Here is a 27,629-nt window from a genome sequence, read left to right as displayed (position 1 = left end):
CTATGTTCCACAAAGTTTTGCTTAAGATATTTTCTTAAACATTTGGTAAATCTTTCAATTTAAAATGGCTTCTCTATATGATACTATTTCTTTTTATTTCTAACGGTGTTTGTCACATCCATTTTTTTCCCTTCTTGGTCAGTCTTACCAATGATTTGTTAATTTTATTAGACTTTGCAAATAAATTTTCTTTTTGTTGATCCTTCAGATAAATTATTTGCTTTTACTTTATTAATTTTTTATTCCTTTCTTTCAGTTTTATTTTGCATTTATTCAATGGTTAGCTTTTTAACTTCTTAATTTGAATACTTAGCTTATTGCATTTCTATAATGTTTTCTTTATTAATATATAAAACGAGTACTTCCCTCCATGTACAGCTTTGGCTGTATCCTACAAATTTTGATATGCAGTTATCATATGTTTTGTTATTTCTGTTGTTCTGTTTCATACATTCTATAAACTCTGCATTTTAATTTTCCCAGAAACTGATGAATAATTTAATGGTAATTTTAAAATTCAAAATACATAGTGTTTGATTTCTAATTTTAATAAGAAGTGGTCTACATGAAACTAAATTTTTAAAAATTAAGAAATATACAAATATATGTACATGCTCATATTGTGTTTGAATAAGTAAATGCAAAGAAAAAAATATGGAAGTTTATACACCAGAAAGTTAATAATAGTCATCCCTAAGTACTGGAGTTTAAAAAGTCCGCTTTTATTTTCTTTGCATTTTACTGTATCTTCCTAATTTGAAATGTGAATATGTATTTTTTATTTAAAAAATGGAGCTATTTACATTTTTGGGGGATTAAAAAAGAGCTCAGATGAATATAAACTATCTGTATAAAGAACCTATTTCTAACCCTCTGCAGATTTTAGAGTTCAAAATTTATTCATTGAAATATCAAAAACGAAAAAAATTTTAAAATCCTATTAATTCTCTTGGCATGGATTTTAAGGCAAATATGTGATTAGTTATTATAAATTTTCTGTTTATATTTGAAGAGATCGATTAGTTCTGTAATTGTTGGCAACCAGAGATTTTTTTTTCTTTCTTTTGAGTTCATTTTTTAAAAAACTTTGATTTATTTTATTCAGTATTTCAGCATGCTTCTAGTTGAGGTATGGGGATTGAGTCTACAATGTCATATTATGAACTCTGGATGTTTATGTCTTGTTTGCTTGCTTGTTTGGTTGTTAATATATATGAATCTGTGTTGGAATATTATATCCTGCAGGACATAAATCAGACATTATTATTTATCTCTGTATTCCTAGACATAGGACCTAGCATGTTATAGAAACTTTAAAAATGTTTCATTAATGGGTGAATTTTGAAATAGGTCAAAAATACAAACTTCCAGTTATAAGATAAATAAGTACTGCAGATATAATGTACAGCCCATGACTATAGATAGTTAACACTGCTACATCGTATATCTGAAAGTTGCTAAGAGAGTAGATTACCAAAGTTCTCATCACAAGGAACATTTTCTTTCTTTTTTTAAACTATATGAGGTGAGGGATAGTAACTAAACTTATAGTGGTAATCATTTTGCAATATATGTAAGTCAAATCATTCCACAGTATACCTTAAACTTATACAGTGCTGTGTGTCAATTGCATCTCAATAAAATTGAAAGAAAAAAATAGAAGAGTGATTTTTATGGAAATGCTATCTTTAACTAGCTACTCCCTGAACTTAAAATGAATTCCTGAGCGCAAAGACTATGTCTTGGACCCTATTATATTTTCAGCACACTGCTGGGCACCTGGCAGTGCCTCAATAAGTATTTGTTGGATGAATGAATGAATGGCCACTTGATTGTGGTCTTGTTCAATGTTGTTAAATCAGATGAATTTCCACCCTTCCCCTTATTTGAAGGTAGAACACAGGTAAAAAAGACTGGGAAATCAATACTTTGCTTTCTAATTGGCATTACAATCTGTACGTCAGACTCATATCAGACTGCCCTTCTCTTTTTTTCTATCCTCATCTCTCCTGCAACACTTTCTTTCACTCCTCCCAAATCAATAAGTAGGAAGAATTCCTTCAATCTGGGCTCAATGGACCAGGAACAACAGAGAGGGTCTGATATCCTTTTGTCGACGTTATACTTTGGAAGCGAATAAAAATCATTCGTGTATGTTTCTCTTTCTTCCCTCCAGTTCCATGCAACACTGAGTGTCTTGGGACTCTGCACCAGCAACTCAGCAAGGGGGCCTTGCAGCCAGTGTGGGTTTTGGCTTTCCCAGTTTAACTTCAGTTTACACTTTCATAGGCCCTTTAACTACTTGTTTTCCAAGCTTTGCTTTAGGCCCACTTCTGAGAAAAATTTTATGAATCAATAAAAGCCCCTTGAATTTTCCCTGTATTAATAATTCCTTACTCTTTGAATTTGGCAGTGTGCTGACAAAGAAGATTTTTGTGTTTGAGTAGCATTTGCTCGAGGCAAACTGATACCTTGTGCATTTGCCCTCTGTTACACTCCAGTTGATTGACACATGAATAGGAGGAAGAAGTACTGTGCTTTGTCTTGTTGGGCCTTGTACTTGATGAATGTAGTCATATATATAGGTTCTGACTTTCTAATATGGTCTTTCACATTTTGTGAACTTTCATTCTTACTAATGATTTCCCCTAATATCTTTGTATCTCCTCATTATACAGATCTATGAACAGGTACACACTGAAGACTGATTCTAATGTTCTTAAGACCATGCCCAGAAGATTAATGGTGTTTTGGTTTTTCAGAGAGTAGGTTTCCTTGGAAGGGGTACAAGAGACCAGGCTGACATTAAACTCTGTAGTGGGTTAAAAATGTGTTTTGATATACTTGTAATATATATTCATCTGAGTTCTTTTTTCTTGGGGATTAACCTTTACATTTTGGCATATAGTCTTCCAGACTTTTTTCCCTAGCATTCACTCATTCAAACACAATGTGTAGGTATGTACATATGTGTATATATATATGTGTGTGTGTATATGTATATTTAGACTTTTATTTTTATAAAAACTGTGATCATAATATGCATAGATTTTTACTTGTTTTTCCCACTGAGATCTTTCATCCAACTCTGAATCAATGTGCCTTTTTATACGCAATTATTTTACCATCCAATATCAAAACACGTTTTCCTTCTAAGGCTTTTCTGTGTTTATTATTCACTATTTTGTAACACCTCTTAACTAAGGGAGTGCAAGGCACAGTCTGTAAATCTAATGGAAATATGAAGGCAAGTGAGAAAGAAAGCAAGAGTATAAAAATCAAAAAAGGAGGAAGAGCCTGTATGTAGCTTTGGAAATGAGGGAGTGGGTCACCTCATGTTTTGAGAATCATAGGATGTCAGTTCTTTTGGTTCTCTAAAAAACATTAGCTGATTAAACTCTATTTACGTTACCTCACAATGCAGTGATATGTTCTCACAGAAATTCCCCCAACCCTGGAGGTGCCACTGTCCACCTAAGCAGTGGCTTGAGTCAGCCCCTCTGGCCTTGCTGCTGTCTTATCTCTTCCCGTGACTGCTAAGGGACACTATTTCAAGGTTAATTTGCATGACTTTCAGACTGTTCTACTATTGTCTGTCTTAGTTGATTTGAGTTGCTTTAACAAAATACCATAGATAGTGTGGCTTAAGCAATATGCTTTATTTCTCACAGTTCTGAGAACAGGGTTGGGTTTTGCTGAGGGCTCTCCTCCTGGTGTGCAGAAGGCCACCTACTTGCTGTGTCCTCACATGGCAGAAAGAGAGAGGAAGCTCTGGTCTCCTCCTCTTCCTGTGAGGACTCTAGTCCCATCATGAGCACTCCACCCTCATGACCTCATCTAAACCTAATTACCTCCCAAAGACCCCACCTCCAAATGTCTTCACAGTGAGTATTAGAGCTTCCAAAATTAATTTGGGGTGGGGACACAAACATTCAGTCCATAGTATTTTCTTAACACTTAAAAGTCAGAGCTCCTTAATAACCTATGAATCTTAATGATCTTGGGAAGGCAACTCATTAATGCAACTTAGGAATAAAATGAAAAATTAGCAATGAAAGCATTTTGAATGTAGGCTTGATGCTGAGAAATAAAGCAAAGGAATAAAATTGTCACAGCATATCTTAGAAGGCCCTGAACACGGCAAACTCTCTTAAAAAGATAATAAAGCTGCTGGGACAGGTGGCAATGCTATGATCACAGAAACTGATTGGACAGAGAAAGGACTCAGCATTCAGCAAGAACAGAGGGGTGAGGTGGGGAGTGTCATGATTCTGTAACACTGAGCATATAATAGCAGAATCCTGAATCTATGTTTCCCAGCAGCAAAATATAAAAGAGACCTGCTTCTGCAGTCTTCATAGGGAATGGCTCATTCCATACTGATAACAAATGAAAAGCTCTGGAAAGCCTAGGATGCCCTGGAATAGCTATATAAACTCTCAAAGCAGTAGAAACTCTCTTGACATGCCTGAAGCTGACTCACCAAAGTAACCAATGCTCTTAACTCTTTCTTTAAAACATACTGACTGATGCCACCACCCACTGTCGACTGCTTTTTAGTATCCCCCCATGTCTGCTCACTCCAGATCTAAGAGTCAGTTGTGTTTATGCTACTTGATTTTGTTATTATAACAATATATGTTAATTAAATATTATGTTATATAATGAAATATAACTGTGAAAATGTTACTATGCTTATGAGAGCAAAATTAAATACTCAAGAATTTGAAAAGTTATTAAAACTTTGCTGTTGTTATAGATGTGAATGAGATGACTGTAAGATATCACAAAAATTCTGAGAGATCACCGTCCCCTTTATATTGTTCCCCAAGGGGCCTTGCATTCCATCAACTTTAAAGAAATTGAAATTGTAAGTCATAAACATTGAATTGAGTGTGAATCATGCAAAAATAAAATACTAAAATGGTGTGGAGCTTTAATTACTGGTCACTCATTTTAGAAGCAAGGACTGGGACTTCCCTGCTTGTCCAGCAGTTAAGGCTCCATGCTTCTAATGCAGGAGGTGGGGGTTCGATCCCTGGTTGGGGAGCTATGATCCCACATGCCTTGGGGCTAAAAAACCAAAACATAAAACAGAAGCAGTATTGTAATAAATTCAATAAAGACTTTAGATATGGTCCACATCAAAAAAAAATTATAAAAGAGAAAAAGAAGAAAAAAAAAGAAAAAAAAAAAAGCAAGCAAGCAAGGACTATTGACCAATCAAAAGAATGGTGAGTAAATATTTTTAGTTAAAATAAAATACTTAAAAAAAAATTTCACATATATATTTTTCACACATATTTTTAGATATATTATTATTTTCAAGTATATTATAATTTAAAAACAGATTCTCTGCTTTAATGAATTGTTTTGATTAAATAACTATGGTATTCTACAGTATTTCACTAAATTTCCTGTGTGGGTCACCTGTGAAATATGATTTTCAAGGCAGTCCCCATAATACCATTTCCATTCCTAAAGCTAAATGCTTCACTTGCAGAAAGGGATGGTGAGCCCTTAATTTTTATTCACACAAATATATATATAGGCCTCAGCACACTTGTAAGAGCCAAATTTCAACATTAAAAAATGCCTCACTAATATATGCTCACACACACACACACACAATAGAAGAATAAGAGCATTTCAGAAATGAAGAATAAATTATGCAGAAAGAAATAAAATAGTCATGGTTTGAAGAGTAATTGGGAACATGAAGATTAGAACTGAGACAGTAGGAAAAAAATAAAAAATAAATTTAAAAAATGGATGTGGAGAAAATGATGTAGAGGAGAGGCAAAGGAAATCTAAGATTTCTATAATTGAAATTCCCAAAAAAGAAAATAAACACAGTGGAACAAAGAACAAATATTGAGACTATAATTCATGACATTTTTCTTGAAAAGAAATAGATGTTAATCTGTATACTGAAAGTGAAAATTGACCCCAAACTGTTAACACTGACATAAACTATTATAATATTTGATTTGGAAAACAAAGCAAATATTTTTATGACATCCAGGTAAAGGAAAGTCCTTTTAAGGGAAAGAAAATCAGGTTGGCATCAAGCTTTTCAATAGCAACATCCTACAGCAAACATCATCAAACAATTTATAAGACATCCAAAGGAGAAAAGTGTAAACACCATTTTATACCCAGGCAAGTTGCTCATAGTTTATAAAGACCAACAGTTTTGAACATATCTTGCTGGGGAATCTACTAGAGAATGAGCTTTGGCCAACCGAGATGGGAAAAGGACTAGTGGTGAATATTAAATATATTTAACTTTGAAACTCTGAACAGAGGAAAGTTATAGATAATTGTAACAAAATAACATGTACATTTTATACCCTCTGAAAATGTAGAAATAATACACCAACAAAAATGGGAGAATGGAAAACAAAGATGGAAAGTTGTGTCAGATCATTGCTTGCTTCAGCGCTAATAGCTGGGAGTCAAAAAATATCCTCTAAAGCTGACAAATCAGGTGGTAAATGTTTCAGCTTATTGTATAGTACAAGGCAAATATAAAAGGCAATAATGGTATTGCTTAAAATTAGGTTGTGAAGGAAAGGAAAGAGCTTACAAACTAATTTTTGCTTATAATAGGACTATAATATATGATGTCTAAAGCAAAGAGGGAATTAAGGACATTATATAAAAGTTTAATGTAAAAGTAATTCCAAAAACAAAACAAATAACTTTCTAAATATTAGAAAAATAACCAACAACAGCAAACAAAAAGGAGCAGAGAGACCACACTGTAAAAATTAAACATACATATTCATGCATATATACATATATAAACATAATATGAATTGATATTACGGATGAGAGAACACAGTTATCTGTTATATAAGTAAATAAAAATAGACTTAACTCACTTAAAAAAATTCAGACTGGGCTATAAAGCACACACAACTCTATGCTGTATACAAGAGAGAAAACTAAAAGCAATTAAGAAAAGTTAAATAAAATGACAAATTTATGCCAGGAAAATGTAAACAAAAACAGAAATAAAGGTTATAATCTTAACATCAAACATGGTAGAATTCAGGCAGAAGACCATTAATAATTAACAATAATAATAGAAACAAATCCTTATAATGCTTAAGGCTACAATTCACACAAGATGCAATAATTAAGAATATTTATGCAGCAAATGACAGTGAGAACTTCTATGAAACAGAAACCACAGCAGATATAAGAAGTTCACTAATAACTGGAGGCTGAGACTCACCTCTCTTAGTATAAGATATACCAAGTAGTCAAAAAAAAAAAAAAGCAATCATAAAGAAGACCCAAAAGACACAATAAGTTAGATTGTCTGGATATATTTCAAATGCACAAACCTCCCCCTACTTTTTCAGTGTTCATACATCCTTCACAAAAAATTGATCACATGTTAATTAAACCACAAAGAAAATCTCAGTATATTCTTATGGAGTAGACATATAGAAATAGCACAGCAAAATTATCTGGCAACAATGCAACGAATAAACAGTTCAATTCAGAACAAGGCCCTTTCACTTGGAAAGCAAAATAAAACTGTTAAACAATTCTTGGGTCAAAGAGGGAATGTGAACCCAAAATGCAGAATATAATAATGATGAAACATATATCAGAATTTTGGAATATATCATTTTGCTAAGAAAACAGTCATGATATAAAATGCTTAGATCAATAAAAAATGAAACAATGAAAATAAGCTGAATGTGTAACTCAAAAATTGGAGAAGAGAGCAAAAGGACGTAATTAAAGAAGATACAAGCATAAATTTGTGGGTAAGAATACAGAAAACAGAACATGTTCTTCATTGCTTCAATATTTGTAATAAGAAAAGGCTGGAAACAGCACAGGTACAGAAGACGAAGTGGATGGCTGCCCACATTTACACAACGTGACATTGGAGGCATCAGATGTGAACAGGGAAGATCTCTATGCTCTAACATGGAACAATATTGTTAACTGAAAAAAGCAAGGTGCAGCATGGTGTAAAATGAAAGAAAAGAATATAAAAGTGTATTTTCCTTTACTCGTTTTTTGCATAAAGAAGCCTTGGAGGAATCAAGGAGAGACCCACATAAAAGATTTCTTATTAGGGTGACAGTACTGGGGGAATGAGGACAGCAGTTGGCAGATGTCTCAATACATTTTTAAACATTTTACTTGGGGAACCATTTTAATATAGTAAAAAAACAATAAAAAAATGTAAACCAAACACAGGCAGGTAAGAGAAATATTTTCCTAAGTTTCTGGGCTGAGGAAAAAAGAGCATGTGAGGAGGTTGAGTGATAGCATCGAGGTCATTAACCCTTTGCTGGGTGGTCAGCAACAGAAGAGACATGCACGAGATGGAAGAAACCAAACTGCTCTCTTGACAAGTTGAGCAGCATCTGTCAACAGCAGCCACTCCATCTGGGCCTCTGCCGAGGGTGGCCATGCTCCTGCTGGGACCACAGGCTCACGTCTCCCTCCCCTGCCATCTGAGGATGGAGAGATGGAGGCAGACTTTGATTCTCACTGCTCTTCCTTCTTCCTCTGGGCCTGACAGTCCATCAGCTACCCAGTGGAGACCGAGAGATGGGGGCCTGCACTTTGCTTAACATTTCCTTATTTGAAACGGCTTAAAGTTCGTGCACGTGCGCTACATGAATGAATATATTGTATATTTAGATAACTTCACCCACAGACACAGGCACACGCTGAAGGAAGAAATTTTAATCACAGACTGGCAGTTTGTCTTTTTTTAGAAATCAGAATCTGTTTTCCTCACATAGTAGGAACACAAAATATCAAGGAACTCGTGAAGCTCCTGAGTTTTATTTTTACACTCAATTTCGAGAAGAGTCTTAACAGATTTAGTCCAAATTTAGTGTTAAAAAAAAAAAAAAAGGCTGCTCTGGGACTGCAACCGTAAGTGCCAAGTTTCAATCCAGAGCAAATTTTTACAGCTGAGCTGGCGGGTCTTTAAAGAGGTCTTGTCAAAACAGAAACCCAAAAAAAAAAAATCTTACCTGTCTTACTACTGATGTCCCTGGGTGTGGAGATGAAGAGATACGACACAATATTACACACTAGGAGGCCGACCTGTGGCAGAAGAGAAGTCTCTTTATCTACTTCTTTCCTTCCTTCCCTCCATGAAGAGAGTTTTTAGTAGGACTATAAACGGACAGAGTCATTTTATTAACAGAAAATACCCAATTAAGGTTTTGTTGGGAGAGGCGATTCATATCAGTGACAAAACAACACATTTATTTTTCCTGTAGAAGCTCTGCTCTGGGCTATCTGAATCAGGGATCCTTGCTCAGAATCCTCCCGTGGAAATGATACGGGGGACGGTTGGGAGTCACAGAGTATTTGTGGGTAAAGAGGGGGTAGGGAGGGGGTAGGGTCAATGTTGGAGAGAGAGATCAGAGGTGAAAAGGGAACCCTCTTGATGCCTCCCTCGTGGCTGACGGTTTACACTTTTTTGTAGACACTGCCTGTTTGGTGACTGACTCCCAGAACGGCTAGCTGTGAGGACATGGCCTGCACCTGCACAGGCGGAAGGCGTAAATGGCATCGCGTCAGTTCCTTCACTCTTCACTTCTGCAAGTCTCTGGACTCTTAACAGTTGTTTCTTGAGAGAGAGAAGAGAGTTTCTGTTTTAGGTATTGAAAGCAAAGTAAAATGATTCCACAAGTTTTGATAAATTGGGGGGGGCATGGTTTGCCATTAAAATTCCTCTTAAATGCTTTCTAGATGAAAGCATAAATCAATAAAGTTAAACGTCTTAGTAGAGGCTCTTAATAGTTTCTTCCAGTTTCCCTTGATGCCCCTTCGCCAAAACAAACAAAACAAATAGAAAACGGTGGTAATATAAATGTATTTCAGTTAAGGAGTGGTAGATAGAGGGTGCGGGCAGAGTTCCCAGACTCCCAACCTCCTCTAACACCTTTAAATAAACATATCTCGCCCCTCACTCCCTCTCTCCCTGCCAGCCCCCGCTTTCTCTCTCTCAAGGGAAACAGCACACCTCTGTTCTCCTGCTTTCACTTTTTTGGTATTGAGTCCCTGGAGAAAGGAATTTCCCCTCCTTGTTCCCTGTACTCTGCCTCCCCTTACCTGCACCCCTTGCCCTCTTCAGGCTGGTGCCTTTGTGCTCAAGTCTAGACTTGTCAGTGATAAGTACCATAGAAACACTTCTCAGGAGGCCCAAGCGCTCAAGCCTGCAGAATACTACCTGTGTATAAAACTGACTCAGAAATCTCCTCTTCCTGTCTCCTCCTGCTAAATGCCTGGTGTTAAATATCTGATACCCTCTTCTGGATTTGTCACCTCCCCCTGCATTCCTGGGAAAACCTCACCTGTGTAATAAGAGCAGGCCTTCCTATCTTGTGTTTTTTCCTGCTGATACGTCCCCTCTCAACTTAGCTCTGTTTGCTTCCCTGCATCCCTGGAGCCTTTGAGGGGACATGGATTATCAAAACTCTAACCTTCCTCATGCACTTAAAAAGAAAAAAACATAGCAGCTACAAACAAACCAGAGAGACCTGGGAATTAAAAACAAATCGACTGACAAGTGGCAGTTCTGCTGGGATATAAAAAAGAGGTGAAAAAAAAAATGGTTCAGTCTCTTAATTCAGCAAGCCCAGTTGAGGTTATTTTGAAAGTCACTAACTGCTCTGGCTGTAACAGCAGTGTAGACCAAACTAAATTATTATTCCCTTCTTGTTGAGTTTTTCTTATTGAAGTTTCTAGCTCTCTACTCTCTGGTGGTAAAACAGTAGCTACAAATAACATCCTTTCTTCCTTAGTAAGGTGGTAGCATTCATTATGAGATGATTTTTTTTTTTCTAAATAAACTTTAGCACCTTCAGCCTCCAGGAGCAAATGTTAGCACAGCCAGGATTTGGAAACTTCTTAGGGAAAGTTTTAAAATTTATTCCCTTTGGAATTTATGTTGATTATAGGGCCAAATACAGTGCCAACCCAGTCCTTTCTATGGGCTACATACCACTTGCTTTTTAATTTCCTTTTGAACTTAGATTATGGGAAGAATTTATGTCCTATAGTGATTCATAAATGAGATATAGCAATATTCTTTCACTTTTGTTTGTCCCCCCACTCTCCAAATCTACCATCTACGGTTCTACAACAGAGTTCTTTTAAATCACAAATCTGGCTACTGTGCTTTCCCTATTTATAACCTTCAAAGCCTCCCCATCATCTGCTGCAGACATGACCAGTAGATTTCATCTTGTCTTCTGATGGGTTGAAATTAACTCCCTAGAGCACCAGGCTGAGAAGGATCCAAAGGCTGCATCTGGGTTCTGTAGGAATGCTGTGATCAATTAGCTATGCCTGCCATGGACCTGCGAAGGAGGCGCAGTGGTGGATATGTCATGCTCAGTGTACATGTTCAGTCAGATGTTTGCTATGGCATCTGTGTCCCTCCATGCAATACTCTACTGTTCAGCAGTACAGAAGTTCTTTCAGTTTCCTAAAGACAATACGCACGTTTGTTTCAGGCTTTTGCATTTACTTTCCCTCTACTCAGATCATCCTCTTTCCAACTTCTTTCCTCAGGTTAATGTTATTTGAACTTCAAGAGTGACCTAAGATTCATCTTCCTAGAGAAATCCTTTTTCTGCTTTCTTTGATTGTAGACCAGGTATTAAGCCTATGTGCTGCTGTTGCAAACTGGTTTTTTGCCTCTACCATTGTACTTAACCGAGTGTCTTATAATTATCTATGCAGGTGTCTGCTGCCTTCATGAGACTGTAAAGTCTCTGAGGGCAGAAGTATTTAGTTTTCTCATTAATTACCTAGCATTGGGTTTGCACTCTTAGCTAGCATATAATAATTGTTTATTGAAAAAAAGAATGAATGTGTGAATGAATGAATGAATGAATGGTATGTTTCCTATGGATGTGAAAAATAAAACAGAGCTTATTGGTTTTTGCAGTTTATAATAGCCATGCAAACAAATGTAAAAGAAAAATCTAAAAAAATAACAAATAGTACTATTGGATAATTTTAGTAATTTTTTTTCATTTGTTACTACGCATTTATTTAGTGCATTGATTTACGGTTAAATTCAAGGTTGTTTTTTGCAATATTCTCGGACCCATTTGGTGAAAATCAGCTTTCTATTGCCTGTTTTACTGTTTCTCCAAATAACATTCATATATAGCTTAGCTTGGCCTGCTGTAACAAAATACCACAGATTGAGTGGCTTAAACAACAGATATTTATTTTTCATAGTTTGAAGGATGACAAGTCCAAGATCAAGGTGCTGGCAGATTGAGATTCAGATCCTAATGAGAGCTCTCTTCCTGGCTTCTTCCTGTGTTGTCTTGTGATGGGGACAAGGAGAGAGAGAGAGAGCCTTCTCCTGTCTCTTCTTATAAGGACACTGATCTCATCATGTGGGCTCCATCATCATGACCTGTCTTCTCCCAAAGACCCCATCTCCAAACCCCATCACACTGGAGGTTAATGCTTCAATGCATGAATTTCGGGGAGACACAGATATATAGACATAATTCCTTTTGTTTGCTTGTTAACCACATGCACTTACGTATGTAAGTGGAATAAAATCTGAATTCCCAGAGTTCTTTACTATATTTACTCACTCCTCAAATATCTACTGATCACCTACTATGTTCGATGTGCTGGGAATACAGTGAAGAAGAAATAAATATAATACACAACCTGACGCAGCTTACAGCCTGAATTTTCTCTAATTTGGATGCATCGATGAAGTTCCATTAGCAGTTATCTTGGACCCGTCATATTGAGAAAAATGGTCCAAGCAAGTTTAGATACTGAGTGTAAACACCCCCTTCCTCTCGAGAGCTGCAGCAATAAAGAGGGTGCTTTTTTATGTGGGTACATCCTTATGGCAAAGGACCAAAGTGGATGTTTGAGGATGCTAAATTAACCCTTATCTCTGGTAAGTCTCACTGCTCTTGCCTTAAATCTTTTTTCCCCCATTTTACTTAAAATTTTTTTTTTATTGTGGTGAGAACACTTAACATGATATCCACCCTCTTAACAAATTCTTAAGTGTACAATACAGTATTGTTAACTAGAGGCATCATGTTGTACAGCAGATTGCTAGAACTTATTCATCTCATTTAACTGAAACTTTATGCCTGTTATCAGTAATCCTTCATTTCCCTCTTCCCACAGCCCCTGGCAACCATGATTACATTCTTTGGTTCTATGAACTTGACTATTTTTGATACCTGATATAACTGGAATCATGCAGTATTTGTCTTTCTGTGGCTGGCTTATTCCACTAAGAATAATGACTTCTAGGCTCATCCATGTTGTCACATCTTGCAGAATTTCCTTCTTTTTTTAAGGTTGAATAGTTACGTATATACCATATTCTCTTTAGTCATCTGTTGGTGGACATTTAAGTTGTTTCTACGTCTTGGCTACTGTGAATAATGCTGCCACACACATGGAAGTACTAATATCTCTTTGAGATCCTGATTTCAATTCTTTTAAATTAATACCCAGATGTGGGATTGCTGAATCACATGGTAGTTCATTTTAAAAATTGTTTTGAGGAATCTGCATGCTCTTTTCCGTAGTGGCTATGCCGTTGTTCATTCCCACTGATAGATGCAAAGTTTTCAATTTTCCACTTCCTCACCAACATTTGCTGTCTTTTTTTTTTTTTTTAAATAATAGCCAAACTGACAGATGTGAGGAAATATATTACGGAGGTTTTGATTTGCATTTCCATGATGATTAGTGACATTGAGCAGTTTTTTTCATGTATCTGTTGACCATTTATGTCTTCTTTGCAGAAATGTTTATTCAAATCCTTAGCCCATTTTTAAATTGTGTTATTAGTTTTGTTACCATTGAGTTATAGGAGTTCCTTACATATTTTATAGATTAACCCCTTATAAGATATATGATTTGCAAATATTTTCTCCCATTTCATAGGTTGCCTTTTATAGAGAGACATCCCATATTCATGAATTGGAAGACTTAATATTGTTAAAATGTCCATGCTACTTATAGCTATCTACAGATTCAGTGCAATCCCTATCAAAATCCCAAAGGCATTTTTCAGAAATAGAGAAACAGGTGTGGGGGGAGGAGCTGGGAGCTGTCAGCTGAGAGCTCCTGACTCGTGTTCCTGGCCGGATTCCGAGCTGGCAACTCTGGCTGACTAAAGCTCGCGGGCAAAGGGCAATCTTTGAGCTCCCAGCACTCCAGGAGCCACCTCTTTTGTAGAAGCACCTGAAATGCAGGGCCTGGTGCACTAAGCAATACGGCAACACCAGCCACAGCAACAGCTCTGGGGCCCTGTGTAGAAGCTCCATCCCCTTGTCTTTGTGTCTGCCTGCGTCCCCAGACCCAGAGCACTCAGCAGCTATTGGAGGACAAGCAACCTCTGAAGTCTGGACTACTCCATCAGAAGTCAAGTTGGAGGCTCTGGGGAGGGATCACTGAATCCAGGATACTAGACTACTAGGGAGTCCTCAGACACAGGGAAGGTTAACTGCAGAGAATTCTCACAGAGCCCTGTATCAGAGTCTAAGACTCAGCATCATCCAACTGTCTGCAACAGCCAGTGCTGGACACCTCACACCAAACTACAAACAAGAAAGGAACACAAACCCACCCATCAGCACACAGACTACCTAAAGCCACATTAACCTCACAGATACCCTAAAACACACCACCTGACATGGCCCTGCTCATCAGAGAGAAAAGACACAGAGCCACACACCGGAAAGCAGACACCAGACTCCCCCACCAGGAAGCCTGCTCAAGATGCTGGACAAACCCCACTACAGGGGGCAGAGGGCAGGAACAAGAGGAAATACTACTAGGCAGCATAGGGAAAGGAGACAGAAAATCCTATAAATTAGACAAAATGAGAAATACCAGGCAGGCAAAGGAGCAGGAAAAAACCCCCACAAGACCAAATAAATGAAGAGGAAATAGGAAAATTGCCTGAAAAAGAATTCAGAGTAATGATCATAAAGATGATCCAAAATCTCTATAACAAAATACAGAAAATACAAGAAACAGTTAGTAAGGACTCAGAAGAACTAAAGAGCAAACAAACAGCAATGGACAACAAAATAACCGAAATTGAAAACACTTTAGATGGTATAAACAGCAGAATAACTGAGGCAGAAGAACAAATAAGTGAGTTGGAAGATAGAATGGGGGAAATAACTGCCACAGAGTAAGAAAGAGAAAAAAGAATTAAAAGAATGGAAGACAGTCTCAGAGACCTTGGTGACAACATTAAGCACACCAACATTTGAATTATAGGCATCACAGAAGAAGAAGAAAAAAAGAAAGGGTCTGAGAAAATATTTCAAGAGGTTATAGTGGAAAACTTCCCCAACATGGGAAAAGAAATAATTAATCACATCCAAGAAGCACAGAGAGTCCCATACAGAATAAACACAAGGAGAAATACACCAAGGCACATATTAATCAAACTAAGGAAAATTAAACACATAGAAAAAAAATATTAAAAGCAGCAAGAGAAAACCAACAAAAAACATATAAGGGAAAACCCATAAAGATAACAGCTGATATTTCTGCAGAAACTCTGCAGGCCAAAGGGAATGGCAGGATATGCTGAGAGTCCTGAAAGAGAAAAAACTAGAGTGAAGAGTACTCTACCCAGCAGGAATCTCATTCAGATTCAATGGGGAAATCAAAAGCTTTACAGACAAACTAAAGTTAAGAGAATTCAGCACCACCAAACCAGCCTTACAACAAGTGCTAAAGGAACTCTTCTAAGTAGGAAACACAAGAGAAGGAAAAGACCTGCAAAAACAAACCAAAAACCATTAAGAAAATGGTAATAGGAACACACATGTTGATAATCACCTTAAATGTAAATGGATTAAATGCTCCAACCAAAAGACACAGACTGGCTGAATGGATACAAAAACAAGACCCTTCTATATGCTGCCTACAAGAAACCCACTTCAGACCAAGAGACACATATAGACTGAAAGTAAAGGGATGGAAAAAGATATTCCATGTAAATGAAAGTCAAAAGAAAGCTGGAGTAGCAATACTCATATCAGACAAATTAGACCTTAAAGTAAAGACTATTACAAGAGACAAGGAAGGACACTACATAATGATCAAGGGATCAATCCAATAACAATTGTAAATATCTATGCCCCAACATAGGAGCACCTCAATGCATAAGGCAAATGCTAACAGCCATAAAAGGGGACATTGACAGTAACACAATAATAGTAGGAGACTTTAACACCCCACTTACATCAACGGACAGACAGATCATCCAAACAGAAAATAAATAAGGACACACAAGCTTTAAATGACACATTAGACCATCTCGACTTAATTGATATTTATAGGACATTCCATCCAAAAACTACAGAATACACTTTCTTCTCAAGTGCACATGGAACATTCTCCAGGATAGATCACATCTTGGGTCACAAATCAAGCCTCGGTAAATTCAAGAAAATTGAAATCATATCAAACATCTTCTCTGACCACAACGTCATGATTTAGATGTCAATTACAGGAAAAAAACTATAAAAAATACAAACACATGGAGGGTAAACAATATGCTATTAAACAACCAAGAAATCACTAAAGAAATCAAAGAGGAAATCAAAAAATATCTAGAAACAAATGACAATGGAAACACAACAACCCAAAACCTATGGGACACAGCAAAAGCAGTTCTAAGAGGGAAGTTTATAGCAATACAGTCCTACCTCAGGAAACAAGAAAAATATCAAATATACAACCTAATCTTACACCTAAAACAATTAGAGAGAGAACAAAGAAACCCCAAAGTGAACAGAAGGAAAGATATCATAAAGATCAGATCAGAAATAAATGAAGAAGAAATGAAGGAAATAATAACAAAGATCAATGAAACTAAAAGCTGGTTCTTTGAGAAGATAAACAAAATTGATAACCATGTGCCAGACTCATCAGGAAAAAAAGGGAGAAGATGCAAATCAACAGAATTAGAAATGAAAAAGGAGAAGTAACAACGGACACCTCAGAAATACAAAAGATCATGAGAGACTACTACAAGCAATGATATGCCAATATATTGGGTAACCTGGAAGAAATGGATAAATTCTTAGAAAAATACAATCTTCCAAGACTAAACCAGGAAGAAATAGAAAATATGAACAGACCAATCACAAGTACAGAAATTGAGACTGTGATTCACAATCTCCCAACAAACAAAAGCACAGGGCCAGATGGCTTCATAGGCAAATTCTATTAAACATTTCGAGAAGAGATAACACCTATCATTCTCAAACTCTTCCAAAATATAGCAGAAGGAGAAACACCCCCAAAGTCATTCTATGAGGCCGCCATCACCCTGATACCAAAACCAGGCAAAGATATCACAAAATAGGAAAATTACAGGCCAATATCACTGATGAATATAGATGCAAAAATCCTCAACAAAATACTAGCTGAGTCCAACAGCACATTAAAAAAATCATACATCATGATCAAGTTGGGTTTATCCCTGGGATGCAAGGATTCTTCAATATATGCAAATCAATCAATGTTATACATCATATCAACAAATTGAAGGATAAAAGCCATATGATCATCTCAATAGATGGGGAAAAAGCTTTTGACAAAATTCAACATCTATTTACGATAAAAACTCTCCAGAAAATGGGCATAGAAGGAAATTACCTCAACATAATAAAAGCCATATATGAGAAACCAAAAGCCAACACCATTCTACATGGTGAAAAACTGAAAGCATTCCCTCTAAAAACAGGAACAAGACAAGGGTGCCCCTCTCACCATTATTATTCAACATAGTTTTGGAAGTGTTAGCCACAGCAAGCAGAGAAGAAAATGAAATAAAAGGAATCCAAATTGGAAAAGAAGAAGTAAAATTGTCACTCTTTGCAGATGACATGATATTATATATAGAAAACCCTAAAGACGCTACCAGAAAACTGCTAGCACTAATCAATGAATTTAATAAAGTAGCAGGATACAAAATTAATGCACAGAAATCTCTTGCATTCCTACACATTAACAATGAAAAAGCAGAAAGAGAAATTAAGGAAACTCTCCCATTTACCATTGCAACAAAAAGAATAAAATACCTAGGAATAAACCTGCCTAAGGAGGCAAAAGACCTGGATGCAGAAAGCTACAAGACACTGATGAAAGAAATCAAAGATGATACAAACACATGGAGAGACATACCATGTTCTTGGATTGGAAGAATCAACATTGTGAAAATGACTATCCTACCAAAAGCAATTTACAGAATCAATGCAATCCCTATCAAATTACCAACAGCATTTTTCACAGAACTAGAACAAGAAATCTTACAATTTGTATGGAAACGCAAAAGACCCCAAATAGCCAAAGCAATCTTGAGAAAGAAAGATGGAGTTGGTGGAATCAGGCTTCCTGACTTCAAACTATACTACAAGGCTACAGTGATCAAGATAGTATGGTACTGGCACAAAAATAGAAAGGAAGATCAATGGAACAGAATAGAGAACCCAGAGGTAAACCCACGCACATATGCGCACCTTATCTTTGACAAAGGAGGCACGAATATACAATGGAAAAAAGACAGCCTCTTCAATAAGTGGTGCTGGGAAAATTGGACAGCAACATGTAAAAGAATGAAATTAGAACACTTCCCAACACCATACACAAAAATAAACTCAAATTAATTAAAGACATAAATGCAAGGCCAGACACTATCAAACTCCTAGAGGAAAACATAGGCAGAACACTCTATGACATCCATCAAAGCAAGATTCTTTTTGACCCACCTCCTAGAATCATGGAAATAAAATCAAGAATAAACAAATGGGACCTCATGAAACTTAAAAGCTTTTGCACAGTGGAAGAAACCATAAACAAGACAAGAAGACAACCCTCAGAATGGGAGAAAATACTTTCCAATGAAGTAATGGACAAAGGATTAACCTCCAAAATATACAAGCAGCTCAGGCAGCTTAATACCCAAAAAGCCAATAACCCAATCCATAAATGGGTGGAAGACCTGTATAGACATTTCTCCAAAGAAGACATACAGATGGCCAACAAACACATGAAAAGATGTTCATCATCACTAATCATTAGAGAAATGCAAGTCAAAGCCACAGCGAGGTATCACCTCACACTGGTCAGAATGGCCATCATCACAAAACCTGGAAACAACAAATGTTGGAGAGGGTGTGAAGAAAAGGGAACTCTCCTGTCCTGTTGGTGGGAATGTAAGTTGGTACAACCACTATGGAAAACAATTTGGAGGTTCCTTAAAAAACTAAAAATAGAACTACCATATGACCCAGTAATGCCACTACTGGGCATATACCCAGAGAAAACCATAATCCAAAAAGAAACATGTCCCATAATGTTCATTGCAGCACTATTTACAATAGCCAGGACATGGAAGCAACCTAAATGCCCATCAACAGATGAATGGATAGAGAGGATGTATACAATGGAATATTCCTCAGCCATAAAAAGGAATGAGATGGAGCTATATGTAATGAGGTGGTTAGGCTTAGAGTCTGCCATACAGAGTGAAGTAAGCCAGAAAAAGAAAAACAAATACCATATGCTAACTCATATATATGGAATCTAAGAAAAGAAAAATAGTGCTGATGAACCCAGTGACAGGGCAAGAATAAGGACGCAGATGCCGAGAATGGACTGGAGGACACGGGGTTTGGGGGGGGAGGGGAAGCTGGGACGAAGTGAGAGAGTATCACAGACATATATATACTACCAACTGTAAAATAGATAGCTAGTGGGAAGTTGCTGTATAACAAAGGGAGATCAACTCAATGATGGGTGATGCCTTAGAAGGCCCGGACAGAGAGAGCGGGAGGGAGCTATGGGAGGGAGGGGATATGAGGATATATGTACAAATACAGCTGATTCACTTTGGGGTACCTCAAAAGCTGGTACAAGAGTGTAAAGCAATTATATTCCAATAAAGAACTAAAAAAAAAAAGAGAGAGAGAGAGAAAAAATTTTACCATTCATATGGGACTGTAAAAGACTAAGTGTAGCCAAATAATCTTGAGAAAAAATAACAAGGCTGGAGGAATCAACGTCCTGATTTCAAAATGTATTACAAAGCTACAGTAATCAAAATAGTATGGTACAGGCATAAAGTCAGACATATAGACAAAGGAACAGAATAGACAACCCAGAAGTAAATCCATGCATATATGGTCAACTAAGCTTTAACAAGGGTGCCAAGAGTAGACAATGGGGAAAGGATAGTGTCTTTAACAAATAGTAGAAAAACTATTTTAACGAAAAGAATGAAATTGGACCCTTGTCTAACACTATACACAAAAATAAATTAAAAATGGATTAAAGAAAAAACTGTAAGACCTGAAACTGTAAAACTCCTAGAACACAAAAGGGAAAAAACCTTTTGACATTGGTCTTGACAATGATTTCATGGATAGGACACCAAAAATATGGGCAACAAACACAAAATAAACAAGTGGGACTACATCAAACTGAAAAGATTCTGCACAGCAAGGGAGACAATCAATGGAGTGGAATGCTCCAATTTAGTAGTATCCAGGGAACTTGCTCTAAGAGGGTAGAAGTAATTCTAAGACTAGTTAGTCCCTGTTATTGTGTGACAGTTACTTTACATTTTGTGTTTTCACAATTGATTCTCAAAATAACTTTGTGAGCAATGTTATTACACTCTTTATGGGTGAAGAAATGAAGGATCAGAAAGTTGTGCTGTTTACTCAAGGTGGCCTAATCTGAGGAACTGGAGTGCTTGCCAGGACTTCAAATTTTGGGTGCCTCCTAAGACCCCTCTGCCCCACAAGCCATGCACTGGGTCAGCCTGTCCTGTGTCTTCTTTTTCTAGGACATGGATGCTGAAATGGTGGCCAAGAGCACTGGTTGGTTGAATCTGGTGGTAAATGGAAACCCCATCACCTCTCCTGTCACCTGCTGTCTCTGACCTTGTTGAATTCTTATCTGCTTTGCAATTCTGGTGGGAATGCTGAGTAACTTAACAATAGATCAATAGCAGAGAGGGTAGAATAATGCTATCTACATGTGGATTATTTGGCTAGCTTGACAAGCTCAGCCTTCTGTGCCTAGCTTTAAACCCATTGCTTTCTATTTTATTGAACTTCCATCTCCATCCACTTATGTCCCTGCACTCAAAGATATTTTAATACTGTTCACTGTCTCTCTCACCATGTTCTCTACTCTGAGCCTCCTCTCTACTTCACCAATCTTTCTTCCCTTAAAAAATGCTTCCTCCCAAATGAAAGTTAATAGGTACTCTTACCCTGAGAGAAATTCCTCTCTTGTCTGGATAGCTGTGTTTTCCCTGCACAACCAGCCTGTTTTTATCTTGTGGAAACTGAACTGTGTAACTTATCAGGTTTCCTTGGTTGGGCTGGCTGTTGGAAAGGCAAGAACCAAGTTCACGAATTTCTTGTGGCAAGTACCTGGCTCTCTATCATGGGCATTATTGTATTAATCTCATTTTGGGGTTACTTTAATATCCCTGTGTCTTGCTTTCTCTTTTCTCACTTATTTTAAAACATGCTCTCTGGCTGTAATTTATGCATCTTTCTAGGCCTCTAAAATCTTGTCTGGAGCAAAGTGGGGGCAGAAATAGTTACATGGGAAACTACTCTTGTCTTTCAGTGTCTCATCTCTCATATTCCCTTTGGTCATGGAATCATTGACTTCTTTTAGTTGAACACATGGCCCTTTGGAATAAAGACTATATTTTCTGATCTCCTTTGCAAGATGTAGTTTTGGAGTCAGAGCTGACTAAGAAGAATCTTTGGAAGTGTCAGTGTGTGCCTTTGGGGAAGTGTCCCAAAAGGGAGGGCATATGCCCTGATTCTGTTTCTTTTTTCCTGCTTGTTGGAATATGAGTGAAATGACTGGAGCTCAAGCAGCCATATTGGATCATGAGTCAATAGCCTAGGGTGAGGAGCAATAATGTAAAAGAAACCTTGGTTTCTTATGATTGTGAAGTGACCTCACAAATTTTGGATTGTCTGCTTCCACACTCTCTACATGAGAAAATGAAATATGATATATTTAATGCATAGTTAACTGGGTTTTCTTTCACTTACATCAAGACAATTCTAATACGGCAGACTTTCAATCTCATATGGTCAGACAGAGACTATATCTGCTCTGACAGAATTTGAGCCCAATAGACATTAAATTTCTACAAGAAATAGAATATCTGTAATGGATTTTGTTCTTGTATTTGTGTTTCTACCCATGATTTTACAAAACTGCATTCTTACTTTTTTTTTCTTGTACTTATCACTCTTACAATTGTCTGTATTAGACTAGGCCTATTATAAGCTGTGCACAATGCCTCATACTGTGCATATAGTGCTACACACATCCTTATGCCTTCTTCACTTCTTCTCAGTGTATCTTCTGGAAAGGAATACAACAGGTTGGACCTTTGTGTGACCAAAGGTGGACCTCATTCTTTCAACAACCGTTTCTGAAGATGGGTGCTCTGAGGAGCGCAAAGGTAAGTACCTGGTCGAGGAGATGATAACCCATAAAACTTTAACAAAGGCTTAAAGGGATAACTCCTGTGAGAGAAGCTAAGACAAGTAGAATTTGGGGCCCCTGGTACTTATCTGACCCCCCCATTACCTCTCTGATCTCATCTTCTACTCTTTCCTCTCACTCATCTGCCTGCAGCCAGAGTGGACCGCTTGCCATCCACAAACATGTGCCTAAGCTGCTCCTGCCTCAGGGCCTTTGCACATGCTGTTTCCTATACCAGGAATGTTGTTCCCTCAAGTTATAGCCCTCTCTCAAGCTGGACCTCCTATCTTGTTTCTTTCTATTTTTCCCCATAGCCCTTGTTAGCATGGGACATTCTATACATTTTACCTACTTATTTGGTTACTGCCTCTCTGTCCTGACTACATGTGGCTCCATTAAGGCTTTATATTTTTTGTTTACCACTGGACCCCCAGCATCTGTAACAGGGATTATTATAAACTGGGGACTCAATAAATATTGTTTGAATTAAGGAATAAATGAATGAAAGATTCAAAGAGAAAGTACATTTCTCATGGCAGTTTACTCGTGGAGGTGGTATTAAGGTTTGAATTTGTTTGTATGGTAGAATTAAGCTGGTATGAGGATACAGAGCACTGTTTTTACTGGCAAGCAACTGGAGACAACTTAGGTACTCACATAAATGGGTGGGGGTGAGTAAAAGTAAAAATGCAGCAGATGGAAATAATGACCTAGATTTACAAGGAGTTAAGAGGAGTGGTGAATTAAAGAGATCAGGAAAAAATGCTACTGCATAATATCATTTATGTAAGTTTCAAATTCAGAGAAATAATATTCCATGTTTTAAAAGAAATGTGTATATGTATATATCTATATAGATGTATATATGTAATCTAGATACCCCCATTTTAGATAGATAGACTAATAGATAGTTAGATATCATAGAAGGATAGGTATTGCATAACTGGAGAGGAAAGAGAAGTGAAGGTGAGGGATAAGGAAGACAAATTAAAAATAAATATAAACAAAAGAAGGACCTCACACAGATCTTTCATGAAGTGTGCCAGGCCTAGAGGGTTTACTTGACTTTCACACTGGTCACACAGCACTAAAAACAAATGGAGGGAACTTCACTGGGGACCAGAAGGGTAGAAGAAGATGGGAAATGAGTATCCTAATAATGATAGAGTCATGGACAGGAAACACCAAGGAAAGGAACAATTAGGACAGTAGTGGGTGATAAAGATGGAAAGATAGGTTGCGTCTAAAATTTTACAGAGACCCAAATGCTAGGCAAAGGAGATTTTCTCACTTCATTAAGCAAAGAGGAACCATTAAGAGTTTTTGGACAAGATGAAATAACATAAGAAAATTAATGTAGTGTGTAATGGATTAGATAAAATAACAGATTCACAGGCAGGGAAAAGAGTTAAACAAGAGAATACAATAGTCCAAGCAGGAAGTATTGCTTACTGTGAACCTAGAAAATAGTGATGTAAAGAAGGTCATGATTTAATATTTATTTGATATTAATACATTTTTATGAATTACATACATCCTAGCACTGTGTTAAAGGCTAGAGGAAAGAATCAAATGTGGAACATTTAAATGACCTGTGTATGGTCCTTTGGTGGGAAACCAGCACGGGGACAAGTACTTTGACATCTTGTTGGTGTTATGTAAAGTTCAGAAGGGATGGGAAGGACTACATTTGGTGTGTGCAGTGTAACTGGACATGGGTTGCCAGGTAACTGAAAACACATTTGTCAGGTCCTGAGGACAAGTCTGATTTTGGTGGAGAAAGAAAGCAAAGGAAACTAGAAAAGTTCAACCTTCATGACTAAAGAAGCTGATATGAGCAAAAGCTAAAAGCTGTTGAGCTGTTTAGGGGGAGATAATTTTGGTTTGTGGGAGAATCCTATTTAAAATTCTACAAAGTCACCCCTATAGATATGTCTAGTAGGCTGTTAGACACATGAGATTAGTGTTTGAAGAGTCCAGGGTCAACACTATTGATCCCAGACCCACTCTCTCGGAGGGAATGGTTGGAGCCATGGTCATCGCCATGGTTACAGAAGCAACAGATTGGAATGCATTTGTGTGATAGGATTGACCAACGAAGAGTAGATCTTTCTAAATGTGAAGTGATGGAAATGTGAATCAGGCGAATTTTTGTAAACTGAAGAAGATTCACAACTTAGCTTATTTTAAAAAATGGGAATCTCTATACTTATCTTTGATTATGAAGCCCCATGTGGAAGCTTTTGGCTGAGAAGCCATATATTAGGTTGGCCAAAAATTGCCTTCAGTTTTTAAGTAAAAATAAAAGGCACCTTTTTCATTTTCACCAAGAACTTTATTGAACACTGTATTCACCCTTTTGTTCCACTACCTTCTGCCATTTTCCAGGTAACTTCATAATTCCATCTTCCCAAAACTTTTTTTGAGCAAAGAACTGTTCCAGGTTCCTTTTACAGTCTTCCAGGGAAATGAAATTTTTTCGATTAAGAGAATTTTGTGAAAACTGAAATAAATGGAAATCCAAAGGTGCAATGTCTGGTGAATACAGCTGATGAATAAGAACCTCCCAGTCAAGCTCTAACAGTTTTTGCTTGGTCATCAAAGAAACATGTGGTCTTGCATTAGCCTGAATGAAGATTATGTATTTTCTGTTGACTAATTCTGGATGCTTTTCATCAAGTATATCTTTCAATTGGTCTAATTGGGAGCACTACTTGGAATTAATCATTTGGTTTTTTGGAAGGAGCTCATAATAAGAGGACTCCCTTCCAATCCCATCATATATACAACATCACCTTCTTTGGATGAAGACTGGCCTTTGGTGTGGTTGGAGTTGGTTCATTTCGCTTGCCCCACGATCTCTTCTGTTCCACATTATTACAGAGTATCTACTTATCATTGCCTGTCATAATTTGTTTTAAAAACGGAACATTTTCCTTGTTTAAGTAGAGAATCGCATGTGGAAATACAGTCGAGAGGGTTTTCTTTACTTAACTTATGTGGAACCCAAACATCAAAGTGATGAACGTAACTAAGCTGGTGCAAGTGATTTTCAGTGCTTGATTTGGATATTCTGAGTATGTCAGCTGTCTCCCATGTAGTGTAATGTTGATTGTTCTCAGTTAATGTCTTGATTTGATAGCTATCAACTTCAACTGGTCTGCCTGACCGTGGAGCTTCGTCCAGCGAGAAATCTACAGCACAAAACTTTGCAAACCACTTTTGACATGTTTGATCAGTCACAGCACATACACTGCACAAATCTTTTTTTTTTTTGCGTTTCATTTGTGTTTTTACCTTTCTTGAAATAATAAATCATAACATGCTGAAAATGTTGCTTTTTTCTTTCATCCTCAATATTGAAATGGCTATACAAAAATTCACCAATTTTGATGTCTTTTTTTAAATGCATGCTGATATGACAGCTGTCACATGCAATCTAACAAAATTATTTTGAATGAAGTTAAAGACAACTAAGTGCTATCAGAGCCATCTTACGGAAAAAACTGAACAAACCTTTTGGCCAACCTAATAAAATGCTCTAGAATGAAAAGTCAAACACAAAAAAATTAAATTAAATTAAAAAATGTAAAAGGAAAAGAGACCAGAGTAAGGTTTTCAAACCAAATTATAGGGAAACAGGAGTTTGGAAATGGTTAAGCTAAAATCAGATCAGGTGGCATTTATATTACTGTTCAGGGGTTGAAATTCATGGTCTGAACTAGAAAAGGGTTAGTCCAGAAAAGCCCATTTTGGGCACAGGAGCAGGTCCTGTGTAAGAGGATGTGCTCTTCAAGAGGCTGTTAGAACCTGCTTCCTTATCAAGACGTGCAGGAGAATGTTTCCACATGTGGGAAACAGCGTTGCATTCTGGCTTTTGTTTTATCCTGGTTTACAGGTGAGCCCATCTATTGGAGTATCTTGCCCAAGTCTGGATACTCTTACTCATCTGTCCACTTATTAATTAATTTACTTACTTACTTCACCCATGCCCTCTTCGTTCTTTCCGTTATTCAATGTTCATTGAGCTCCTGCAAAGTACTACATACTGTTCAAGCCTCTATAGGGGCACAAATATGAAAATATGCATCTTGCTCCCAGCCTGCTGTCAGAGACAGGTGTGAACACACATGGTCACTATAAAAACGAGAAGTTAAATGCACTGTAGGGGAGGATGCCTCCAATCCCGTGGGTCCACTCAATGGAGAGCAATTGGAGAAGGTTTCCTAAAAGGGGTAACATTTTTGCTTTGGCTAAAAAGGTGAGGAAGAATTTGTTAAGTTGGGCAGGCACAGTGAGGCCTGGGATGAAGCTCTTCATATGCAAAAGGCCTTAACATGTGCAAAAAGTACGGATGTTTGAAAGTCAGTCTGTTCAGGGACAGCTGGCCTAGGGTCCATGGCACGGTTGTTGGGAAATGAGACTGGAAAAAAGCAAGCAGCGGTCAGATAAAGGAAGTTCACTTCTTTAAAGGAAGAATTTAGTCTTCCTTTCATTTAAACTTGAACCCATTGATTTGAGACTGCCCTAATTCCAGTGTACTAATTCTAATGGTTCCTATTGATTATTAATTGATAAAAATTAACAACCAGTAGTCTCTGAGTCGATTTTTATCTTCAGCACTTATAAAGCCCCATTGCAGTTTGGCATGGAAAATAACTTTAAAGAAACTGCCCTGTTACTTCTTAGTTCATTACTATCAGAACTGATTTGAGTCCAGAGTAGTGCCAGAAAATGTCACAAAGTGAATCTGGTCTCTGAGCTTCATCTTAACAAGGACAATACACATTTAAAATTTCCTTCTTACAAAAAAGCACCTACTGCTTTTACTATCCTGGGATGTTAAACTACCTATCAATACACTCTTGGCCACAAGCATGACTTCACATTTTTTTTCTGGAAAAAAAATTGAAGTAAGAAATGATATGGGTGAAAATCTTAAGGACCATGAGATTGATTTTGTTTTCATTAACTGTGCTCAAGTTACTTCTTAAGCACTAAGATTATATAGGATGCGATACTTTATTTAAAAATAAAATGCCGGTTGTTGTGTTTGGTAT

Source organism: Hippopotamus amphibius, chromosome 6 (genome assembly GCF_030028045.1).
Source record: "Hippopotamus amphibius kiboko isolate mHipAmp2 chromosome 6, mHipAmp2.hap2, whole genome shotgun sequence".
NCBI lineage: Eukaryota > Metazoa > Chordata > Mammalia > Artiodactyla > Hippopotamidae > Hippopotamus > Hippopotamus amphibius.
The sequence above is the reverse complement of the archived record's forward strand: the minus strand, read 5'-3'. Positions refer to the sequence as shown.